Here is a 10678-nt window from a genome sequence, read left to right as displayed (position 1 = left end):
CATTTCTTACGAAGTGTAGGGCGGTTCACAAAGCTTACTGTCGCACTTACTTGTTAGAACGTGACAGGCCTGATGACGGATGATAAAAAACCGACCATCTTAGCCCGTTAATTAAAATAGGTACATAGGTTAAGTTTATAGACCTATCTGTCTTACACATTTTCAAGATATTAGGTACTTGTGTCAAGATAATAATTAATTAGAAAGCTAGAGTTTTAAATCCTGCTGCCCTATTGTGAAAGCTGAAACTAGGTACTTAAGTTTTGTGGATTTAACTAACAGCAAAAATATAAGAACCAACAGAAGGAACTTTTGTGATAAATAGTGACTTTTTGCAACAGGCATTTAGGGAAAGGCACAAAACAAAACTACTGCCACAAAAACTGATTTCAAAATCAGGAAGAACATTTTACGAAAAAACATTTATGTTCGTATCCTTATGTATCGTTTTGCAATAAAAGGACAAAGCCAGCAGTACGGCTACCATCAGTTTGGCACTGACATAAACGCCGTCGAGAACGTAATTTACTTTCTATACATCTCGCTCGTACTCGGATATTTGTGCAAACGAGATGATGTATAGAATAGTTATTTGTACAACAAGAGATCAAAGTTTGATATTTCTTCGAGTGCTTATTTTGAGTCCCGTTCAAGCGAAAGATTCTATACTAGATTCACGAGCGTAGCGAGTGAATCTAATTTAGAATCTTGAGCGTAGTAAGGGACTCAAAAGTGCACGAGATGTAAATAACTTTGATCTCGTGTAGTTCACAAAACTTTTCACCTGAGCAGTGAGAACATATTAAAGAACCCGAAAAATGTATTCCTTCTTCAGCACTTACCTCTATTCACTCATGTTTACCAACAATTAAGTTTTCACCTCAGCAGCTCGAACCTTACTTTGCTACTTAAAAACAGTGAGCAAAATCGCATTTTGCTCACTGAGTGAGCAAAATGGTATTTTGTTCATTTTGTCTCACTCAGTGAACAAAATGCGATTTTGCTCACTGTTTTTAAGTAGCAAAGTACCCTTGTTCGAGCTGCTGAGGTGAAAAGTAAATTACGTTCTCGATAGCGTAAATATCAGTTTTGACACTGTCAGTGACTCATGGCACGGGCTCTGGTTTTAATTTAAAACTTTTAAATGAAAAAGTCAAGATATACTAGTCGGCCTAACCGACGTACGAACGTTTTATAAATACGTGGCCAAAACCAACTGCACTAAGTTGCTTGTGTACCAACTAGCAGATCTCGGTAAACATGCAGTTTGCTGCAGTTCTGTTGCAGGCGTTCCAAATGTTCCAATGGTCAGCTAGGTACTATGCTTGAATAGCGCAGCTGGGTAGTTCTCAAATTATAATCATTATTATAGTCATAGTTTATTCCATAGAGAAATATAAGTAAAGAAAGAGTAGTAACTCCATACATCAGTTTTCTTACCAGAACGCGAGTTATTTCGTAGTCAAGTAGCGGACATTATCAGTTCTGCTAGTTGACAATAGATGTAGCGGCAAACAAAAACTCTAATACTCGACAATTTTTAGCTAATATTATAACCGGAACTCTATTTTCAACTCCTTCTGCTTAATTTTTCGTCAGTAGCGAAACTTAATTGTGTCATCTGGTAACAAGTAGCGGTAGTGATAGTTCCACTACTTGACGTTAGATATCGACTACGAAATAACTCGCGTTTTCGTAAAAAACTGATGATGTATGGAGTTACCACTCTTTATTTACTTATCTCTATGGTTTATTCATAAACATTCATTCATTGTGTTTGAAATTCATTTACATATAAACTTTTCTATATACACAAAAATCTTATAAAATACTTATAACAAACCGTCAAATTGAATAACTGCGGTCAGGCTCAACTCCGTCAAGCTTTTCATACATTTACTTAGTAGGTATGGTTTGACGGAGTTTAGACGCATATGGACGCATGCACAAATCTATAGAATGATCCACCTAATGGAAGAAAATGATTATTTGAAGAAGAAAAATGTCTCTCCCATAGAAAACATCGACATCAAAATGTTTCATACACAGAGACACGTATACAGATATTTTATTTTGCGTTTTCTAGGTTAGTCTAGCTCAGTGGTTCCTAACCTGGGGGTAATTACCCCCGTGGGGGTAAAACTGGTATTTTACGGGGGTAATAAGCTAACCTAATATAACAATAAAACAAACGTACACATTTAATTTATTATTACCATTGGGAGGAGGGGTAAAATCAGGTTCCCTAGTTAGTCATAGGGGTGACGGGACTGAAAAGGTTAGGAACCACTGGCTCTAGCTCATAGGTGGTAAAAGTTGCCTAGATAATTTAGACTTTTACTCCCTCCTGCAGTCAAAAAATATTACAACAAGTTTGCAAGTGTCTCTCTCTCTCTCCTCAGCATTATTATTCCCCATCTGATTGTAGGGTTTGCTTTTCTGGTCTTTTCTGTCCACTTCGCGCGATTGCTTTCAAAAGCGTTTTGAAGTGTGCTGTCCAAAATATTATAATAATAGTTCAGCCTTTATACGTCCCACTGCTGGGCACATGCCTCATGCGCGAGAGGGCTCGGGCTATAGTCCCCACGCTGGCCCAATGTGGATTGGGGACTTCACATACGCCTTTGAATTTCTTCGCAGATGTATGCAGGTTTCCTCACGATGCTTTCCTTCACCGAAAAGCTAGTGGTAAATATCAAATGATATTTCGTACATAAGTTCCGAAAAACTCATTTTTCGGAGCCAGGATTTGAACCCGCGACCTCCGGATGAAAAGTCGGGCGTCATATCATATCCACTCGGCCACCACCGATAGTTTCAATACATAAATAATAATAATTAATGTCGGAAAACTTGTATACGCTGGATACTAGTATTCTGAATTTCTCATTCACTTAACATTTCGTAAAACCCGGGCACCCTTGAAATGAGCCTGACGCATTTGAAACAACGTCGCGGATTTTAATCTGCATGAATAATAGACCTATAAATCTATTTCATTATCAAAAGAGGGTCGAATGAAGATACCTTACCACGAGTTTCTCGAAAATGTATTTTCACCTCTTGATTGTTCAAAAAGTGATAGCAAAGTTTCATTTTATTCACATGTGAGACAATTAAGTAATCAAATGCAAATTTTGAGTTGTTTTCTTATGTTTGCTGGTGGAATTGACTTTTAAATGATGATTTTGAATGATAAATATTTAAATAACATTAATTTGGATTTGATTTTGTTTGATATCTTACAGTTCATTTTGTTCGGGTTGGTGTAGTGAAAAATTTAGTTTTTCACTCGGGGGCAAATTTTGTTTAACCCTCGTGTTTCGAAACCCTCGCGACGCTCAAGATTCAATTTTTCAATTAAGACGTTCATTCCGTCACTTATTTTATCAAGAAAATTCGGTGGCAACAAAGACGTTGCAACAGTAATGCAGTTGCAGCTGATATCCGAATGCCACCTTAATTCGTCGTTTAATTTAAATTTTTGACAGTTCGACGTCTCCTCCTTTCAAAGTTTCTCGAATTCAAAACGAACCTTAACCTTTTGGACGCCAATGACCAATATATCCGCACTGCAGGTCCAACGCCAAAGATGGATTAATCGGTCACAGACCACAGAGCAACACAGGCCTACGTGCATGTGCATAAAGTTCAATTTCAGTTTTGACACTTCGGTGACGTGGCGTCCGAGTGACAGCTTTTGTGTTTGATACGGCGACGAAAAGGTTAACCAAACCTCGTACAACCTCGTAGTAAGCGCTACGAAAGGTTTTCCATGTCAACGGGAATCGTTAGAGATTTCCGATCCTTCCCTATCTAACGGGCAGAGATAAAGAAAAAGATGATTTCGTAGCTTTTATATCTAGACAGCGGATCGAACGGACGACCGAAAAATAGGAAGAGTAAAGAAATAAAATAAATTATATTATGAATTTAAAATGCAAGCATACAATTTTATTTTAAATTTTACCAGCCTGTTATGTTTGATCCCTTTCTTATAATACATAAGACAAATTGACAGATAAGATAAACGGGCTCGTTTGTATTTATGTCATATTATCTGTAAGAAAGGGGATGAGGAGGGATAAAACAAAAATTTACTAATTGAGGCGTGTAATGTTTTATGAATAAGGGAGTAAATTTATAGTTATATGTAAATAAAAATAAAGATATTTATTTACCAACACAAAAACAATGAATTGCATGTACAATAAAAAATCAGGTAGACTTTATTACAAATATTTGTTCAGTAAAATGGATGAGACTCAGCGAGACCGCTGATTTTCAGTCCGCAACCATAAGACTTAAAACTAATTCTTAACTATAAGTTATTAAATAAATAACTAACCTAAGTAACTTACTAACTAATCAGACGAATAGTTCGCTAGTGGAGATTTATATTCAAATTTGTATACTCCCAATGAACATAGGAAAATTACCTAAACACAATTTTTCATGGCGCTAAAATCAAAAAGTCTTGCCAAATCTATTACAACGTTTTTCAATTAGGCTTACTAATAGTTTAGTGATAGAATTAGCAGGTAAACAGATTAGGAATAATCTTAGACATGGTAAACTAGAATCAACTCGGGTTCAGTCCAATTAGGGCGTAATCTAGACTCGGACGGGACTAGATAAATAGCCTTTAAGGTTGCAGCACACATATTAGGAGCTCAGGCACGTCTAGAATAGAATCGAATTCCCAAATGGATCTCAGCACTCTCAGTAGGTATACTTAAACATGGAGCATCTAAAACTGTAAATTAATAGTATATTGTTGACCAAGGGATGTAAGGCTACTGAAACTATAGTTCGTTTTTTTTAGCATTAGAAAGAACTTGAAAGAAGGTAAGCGATTTTGACATGTCTTTTAATTGAAAAACACTTTTTAAAAATCAATAACTATTACTTATGAAAGCAGAAGACTATAAAAGATCGTAGTAGATTCATAATTGTTACATATTTACCGTAACTTATTTTTAAAATGTGTTTTTCCATTAAAAGACACATCAAGATTGTTTACCTTATTTCTAATGCTAAAAAAAACGAAGTATAGATAGTTTTGACGAGATATTTTCGACAAGTGTTCTCGGTTTAATGATTGGTGCATTTAACACCTGAGTTAAACACATTTGTGTTAAGAACAGTATTTTAATTTTGGTCGATAATACGAGTATATATGTATTATGTGAGCGTGAACCCGAAATCACACACGATCGGACAGTGTACACTGTTAGTACACGCTAGACGTCTGTAAACGACCCAGATGATGTGAAGAGGAAGATTACTGCTTACGAGACGACTGCGATCATGGCTGTTCCAACTAGCTCTCAGGTGACTGACGTAGCTTATTTTTGCAGTGAAAAATCTCTACCTACATTCGTTGCCAGCCAGCGCCTCTCGAACCCACTCGTATTTGGTGACTTTTATCTCTCTGTATGATCTCCCTGGACTGAGCTGGAACGAGGCCAAGACGGCTGCTCAAGACAGGAAGGCGTGGAAGGATCTTGTGGAGGCCCTATGCACCTCCGGGGTGCCCTAGGATAGACAACAACATCTCTCTGTACTGATTTTCTTTTCCGCACCAACTGTAAGTTACTGTTTGGCTCAATGGTTGACTGTTAGAGAACGCCTTATGACATTAAATCCGCCATTTGTACTTTCTTGTATTGTGCAATAAAGGTTAAATAAATAATCCGCCATCATCTAACCATTTTCGGCTCTCAGCTGACTGACGTAGCCTATTTAGTTCAACGGCCTCCTAGTCTAACATTCCATTTCTGACCGCAGCTGCATTACTGGTACTGAATGCGTCACTGTTACTGTCAATTTCCATAGTAAAATGAACAGCAGTGCAGCTGCGGTTGGAAATGGACTGTCACCTTAGTCGGTACCCTGTCTAAGAAGTCTCGGGTTCGGAGTATTTAAAATCTCGTACAGTATAGTGTAAAAGCAGATTTCTTTGAGTACAAGAAGCGTGTTTGTTCGGGACGCTTTGAGACTGATTTTGTCGCCTCAGCTTTGGCTTGGGTTACCCTTTGATAGAATTCTTTGGTTATTTGAATGGATAAGTAAATGTAAACAGATCTAGAATATGCAAAACATAGTAAAGGACCAAGTCTGGACGACCGGTCTGAATTCCAATCCCGGTAAGGGCATTTATTTGTGTGATGAACACAAATATTCGTTCCTGTGTTTTCTTTATAAAAAGAAACATAATCATTTGGGTAATTCAACATACCTATAGGCCATTTCTAACGTGCATCTGACATCAAAACGATAGGTATAATGAATGGCACGGCTGTGAAGACAGCTCGGTATCGAGAGCTTATATTCGCACAGCGGTCCAATTCGCGCTGCAATACTGCTGCAGTAATGCTGCGAACTGCATTACTGCCAGAAACCAGTCAGACGCCTTATCATAAGTTTCCACACAGCATTAGAAGGATATATCACGCCTGTGGAGACAGCTCGATATCGAGTTGTTGTAATAAATGCCTTGTAAATAAACTGTTAGTGCATTGAACGGACTTATTCTTGCCTAGTTAAGAAAGGTTAGTACCCCGTCATAAGTACCGCTACAAGAGCAATACTGCTGCAGTAATGCTGTCGACTGCATTACTGCCAGAAACCAGTCAGACGCCTTATCATAAGTTTCCACACAGCATTAGTAGGATATATCACGCCTGTGGAGACAGCTCGATATCGAGTTGTTGTAATAAATACTGTGCCTTCATAAGTCCCGCTACAAGAGCAATACTGCTGCAGTAATGCTGTCGACTGCATTACTGCCAGAAACCAGTCGGACGCCTTATCATGTTTCCACAGCATTAGTAGGATATATCTATATCACGCCTGTGGAGACAGCTCGATATCGAGTTGTTGTAATAAATACTGTGCCTTCATAAGTCCCGCTCCAAGAGAAATACTGGTGCAGTAATGCTGTCGACTGCATTACTGCAAGAAACCAGTCATACACCTTATCATAAGTTCCCACACAGTATAAGTAGGATATGGCATGGCTGTGGCATGGCGACAGCTCGATATCGAGAGCTTCACACAGCGATCCAATTTGCGTGGCAATGAGATGAGGCGTATTCTGAGATCGATCTGGCTTAAGGGGAACGTCTACCTCTTTTGTTGACTTTGTATACTTAAAGGGAAGTGTAGGTACTTTTTTCATACAATTTCCATTTCGGGAGAAAACGTTTTCCACTAAATCTTAAAATATCACTTTGATTTTGATGTCGATCGCTTCAGCATAATATATTTTAGGTTTATAGGTTATAGGTACATTTTACAATGCGTTATAAAAACATTTATTTCGCAGAAAAATATATAGGTGTATTCGGAATTCCGAAAACCACTCATAATTACAACATATCAGAAAACATTTCCAGAATTTATTCATTTCGGAAAACCTGATACGGCTTACAATATTCGAAGAATGAAAATATGTTATCATGGTGCGAATCGTATATTATAAGTATTATTATTTCTAACGCACGAATTATATTATAATTTGTGAAAATATCAATAAAAAATTAAACCGGACAAGTGCGAGTCGGACCCGAGAGAAAGTACGGACTTTTTAGTATTTGTTGTTATAGCGGCAACAGAAATACATCATCTGTGAAAATTTCTACTGTCTAGCTATCACGGTTCATGAGATACAGCCTGCTGACAGCCAGACGGACAGACAGACGGGCAGTGGAGTCATAGTAATAGGGACCCTCTAACCCCTACCCTGAAAAGGGGCAACATTTTTAATCTTTTGTCAAAAGATGGCAGTAAATGTACTGGAGCTACATAATTTACCATGACAGTAACTCTCTATTCACTCTATTTTCTTTACCTTAAGCATAGAGAAAAAAATATACATCAGTTTTAGTACCAAAAAGACTATTAGCATATAGCATCGAGTAGCGGAAGTATCAGTACTGCTACTTGACAATAGATGTAGCACCGACCGGAAAGTCTTATCTCAACAGCATAAGACTTTCCGGTCGGTGCTACATCTATTGTCAAGTAGCAGTACTGATAGTCCCGCTACTCGATGCTAGATGTAGACACTGAAATTAATAGTCTAACTGATGTATGGAGTGAGCACTCTTGTCTTACTATATTTCTCTATGCCTTAAGGTAGCTGCCATACACGTCACGTCCCCGACAAAGTAGGTGTTTTTGTGGAATACCCCATAAAATGTAGCTTCAGTCGGTTTACCCTTAAATCGTACTTTGAAGTAAATCTTATTGTAGAGCAGCCGCAAAGAACATAAACGGCTCGGGGAGTATTTACTCACGCAGATGATACCCTGTGTGTATCATTTCCTAGCGAGATTTGCAGGGAAAAATGTATATCGTAAGGTAAAAGTAAAAAAAACATGTGGAAAATCAAAGTTTTATACTTTTACGGAATTACATAAATTTAAATTCCGTAAAAGTATAAAACTTTGCCCTTTGATCCCTAGCCCTGCTGTAAAACGAACAGAAAAAGAACAGCCAAGTCCAATTTCTGCAACAAGTACTAGTAAAGATGCGCCAACAGTAGATATTAAAAGTGCGTTTTTAAGTACAGCTAAGATTGCTATAACCGCTGTAAAAACACAGGCAACGGAAGAGCCAAGTGCGGGTGTTTTCGCAACGACGAGTAGCAGACATTTTGATGCATATGATAGCAATGTACGAGGATCACCACTGCCGGTTAGGACACGGTTGTGATAATTGATAACGATTATTAAGACTTGTGATATAATTTTATTGTTATATGACACAGGGAATATATGTATAACTGAGGAGAGAAAAGGAAATGTTAATGATAGTAATTTTGAAATGTCTGACAAATCTTGGAGACAAACGTTTTTAATAACTAATGAAACAGCTAGATTTTAACTTGGTTTCTCAGAAATCGTTTCTATTAACGCAAACTTAAGTAGCTACCGTAAAAGTGTAAAACTTTGCCTTTTGACATAACTTTGCCCACCACGTCACAGTTCAGTAAAAGCGAAATAAGTAACTTGAAAGTAGTCGATCTTTAACTTGTTATTTTAAAGGGCAAAGTTTTATACTTTTAGGGTTCGGTATTTTGTGTTAAACTACAGATTACAAGCTAAAGAAACTACCTATAGATGTTGTTGAGATACACCACGTCTTCCTAGTATAAGATACATATAGACAAGATAAGCTTAAGATGATAGGGCACGATGATTCTCCATACAAACGTACCTAGTCCTCATTTTCCTCTCTGGATATTGACATTATAGAAAATATTATTACACAGTTTGATGTATTTTAATCATAGCTATGTTTGATTATTAAAAGAGTTAGGAGCGAACGGTCGGGCCTGTTTTTTTTTTCGATTTTACTTTATTATAAGAGTTAGCAGCTTTTAAAAAAGTCCTAACTCTTTTAAAATATTTTTAATAATGTTAATATCCAGAGAGGAAAATGGGAAATACGTTTGTATGGAAAACCGGTTTCGAGGCGATCGTCCCCTCGTGTTAAGGATATAAAGGGTACGCCAGACGCTCCGTTCCTGAAGCCCTCATTGTAGTTGCACAATGTGGAGATTGGAGCATAGTTCAAATTCCTTTGTGACCATAAGCCGATGGTCGTAACATGGACTCTTGGAACCGTAAGCCCGGCTGCCCGATTCTGTGAATTAAACAATCGTGTAACATAACTATGTTATACAGTTTTACAACAAGAAATCGAGAATTCGAATCGAGAATCGATCGTTTTATTCGTTTTAAAGTTTTAGAATTATACTTTTGGTTTCTTTAGTCAAAGAGGCCCACTCAAAATATATCATTTTATGTGGTATCGTGTCGGTTCGGCCTGATGCTACTCATGCAAATAGGTTAAACTAAATATTCGCAACTATCGCAGTTTTCGTCGTAATTTAACATTTTAGTTTAGTATTATGTGAACTATGTCACTACCTGTGAGTTCCTGTAATTGGCTTCCTGTATCTACTATACTCTTTATGTTAAATATCACGGCTGTTAGATCTCCAAATAAATAAAATAAATAAATAAAACGAAACTAAAAAGTTCGAGTACCGGAATTCTGATATATCGATACCGAATGTATTCATGCCCTACTCTCGAAAAATTGCAACGACTGGCATTTCGTTTGACGACTAGACTCGCAACTAAAACTCATTATAAGTTCCCACTTAGTAGGCAAAGGTGGCAAAGGTAGATAGGAGCTATGAAACTATAACCACTTATTCTTATGACATAGACGACTAAAGATGTTGGTCCATTGGTAGGTATAAAAAATCGTTAAGTAGATTGCGGATTTGGTTAATTTGGTCTACTTTGATGCTATAATTGTGACAATACTTAATCTGACAATAAAATTATTCTGAATTATTCTGACATTTTCTTAATCAGACGGTTACAATTTCGAACCACCTTATAAAAGTATAGTATTAATGTCTGATTCTCTCCTGAAACGTGTTAAGTGTTAATTTTTAATATAAAACTTTCAATGGTTGTAGAATCTAGCCAAATATGAATTGTTATTAGTATTGACCTTTCTACTTATATAAGATATTATATTAAAACCAACTAAAATAATCAAAAATATTTATTGCACTTCATTATCACATTATAATATATCTTAATAATTATTACAAAAATATTGGCACTCAGTCAAACATACACTTAGGTTA

The sequence above is a fragment of the Cydia amplana genome, chromosome 20 (genome assembly GCF_948474715.1).
Source record: "Cydia amplana chromosome 20, ilCydAmpl1.1, whole genome shotgun sequence".
NCBI classification, from domain to species: Eukaryota; Metazoa; Arthropoda; class Insecta; order Lepidoptera; family Tortricidae; genus Cydia; species Cydia amplana.
Note: the sequence above shows the minus strand (reverse complement) of the source record.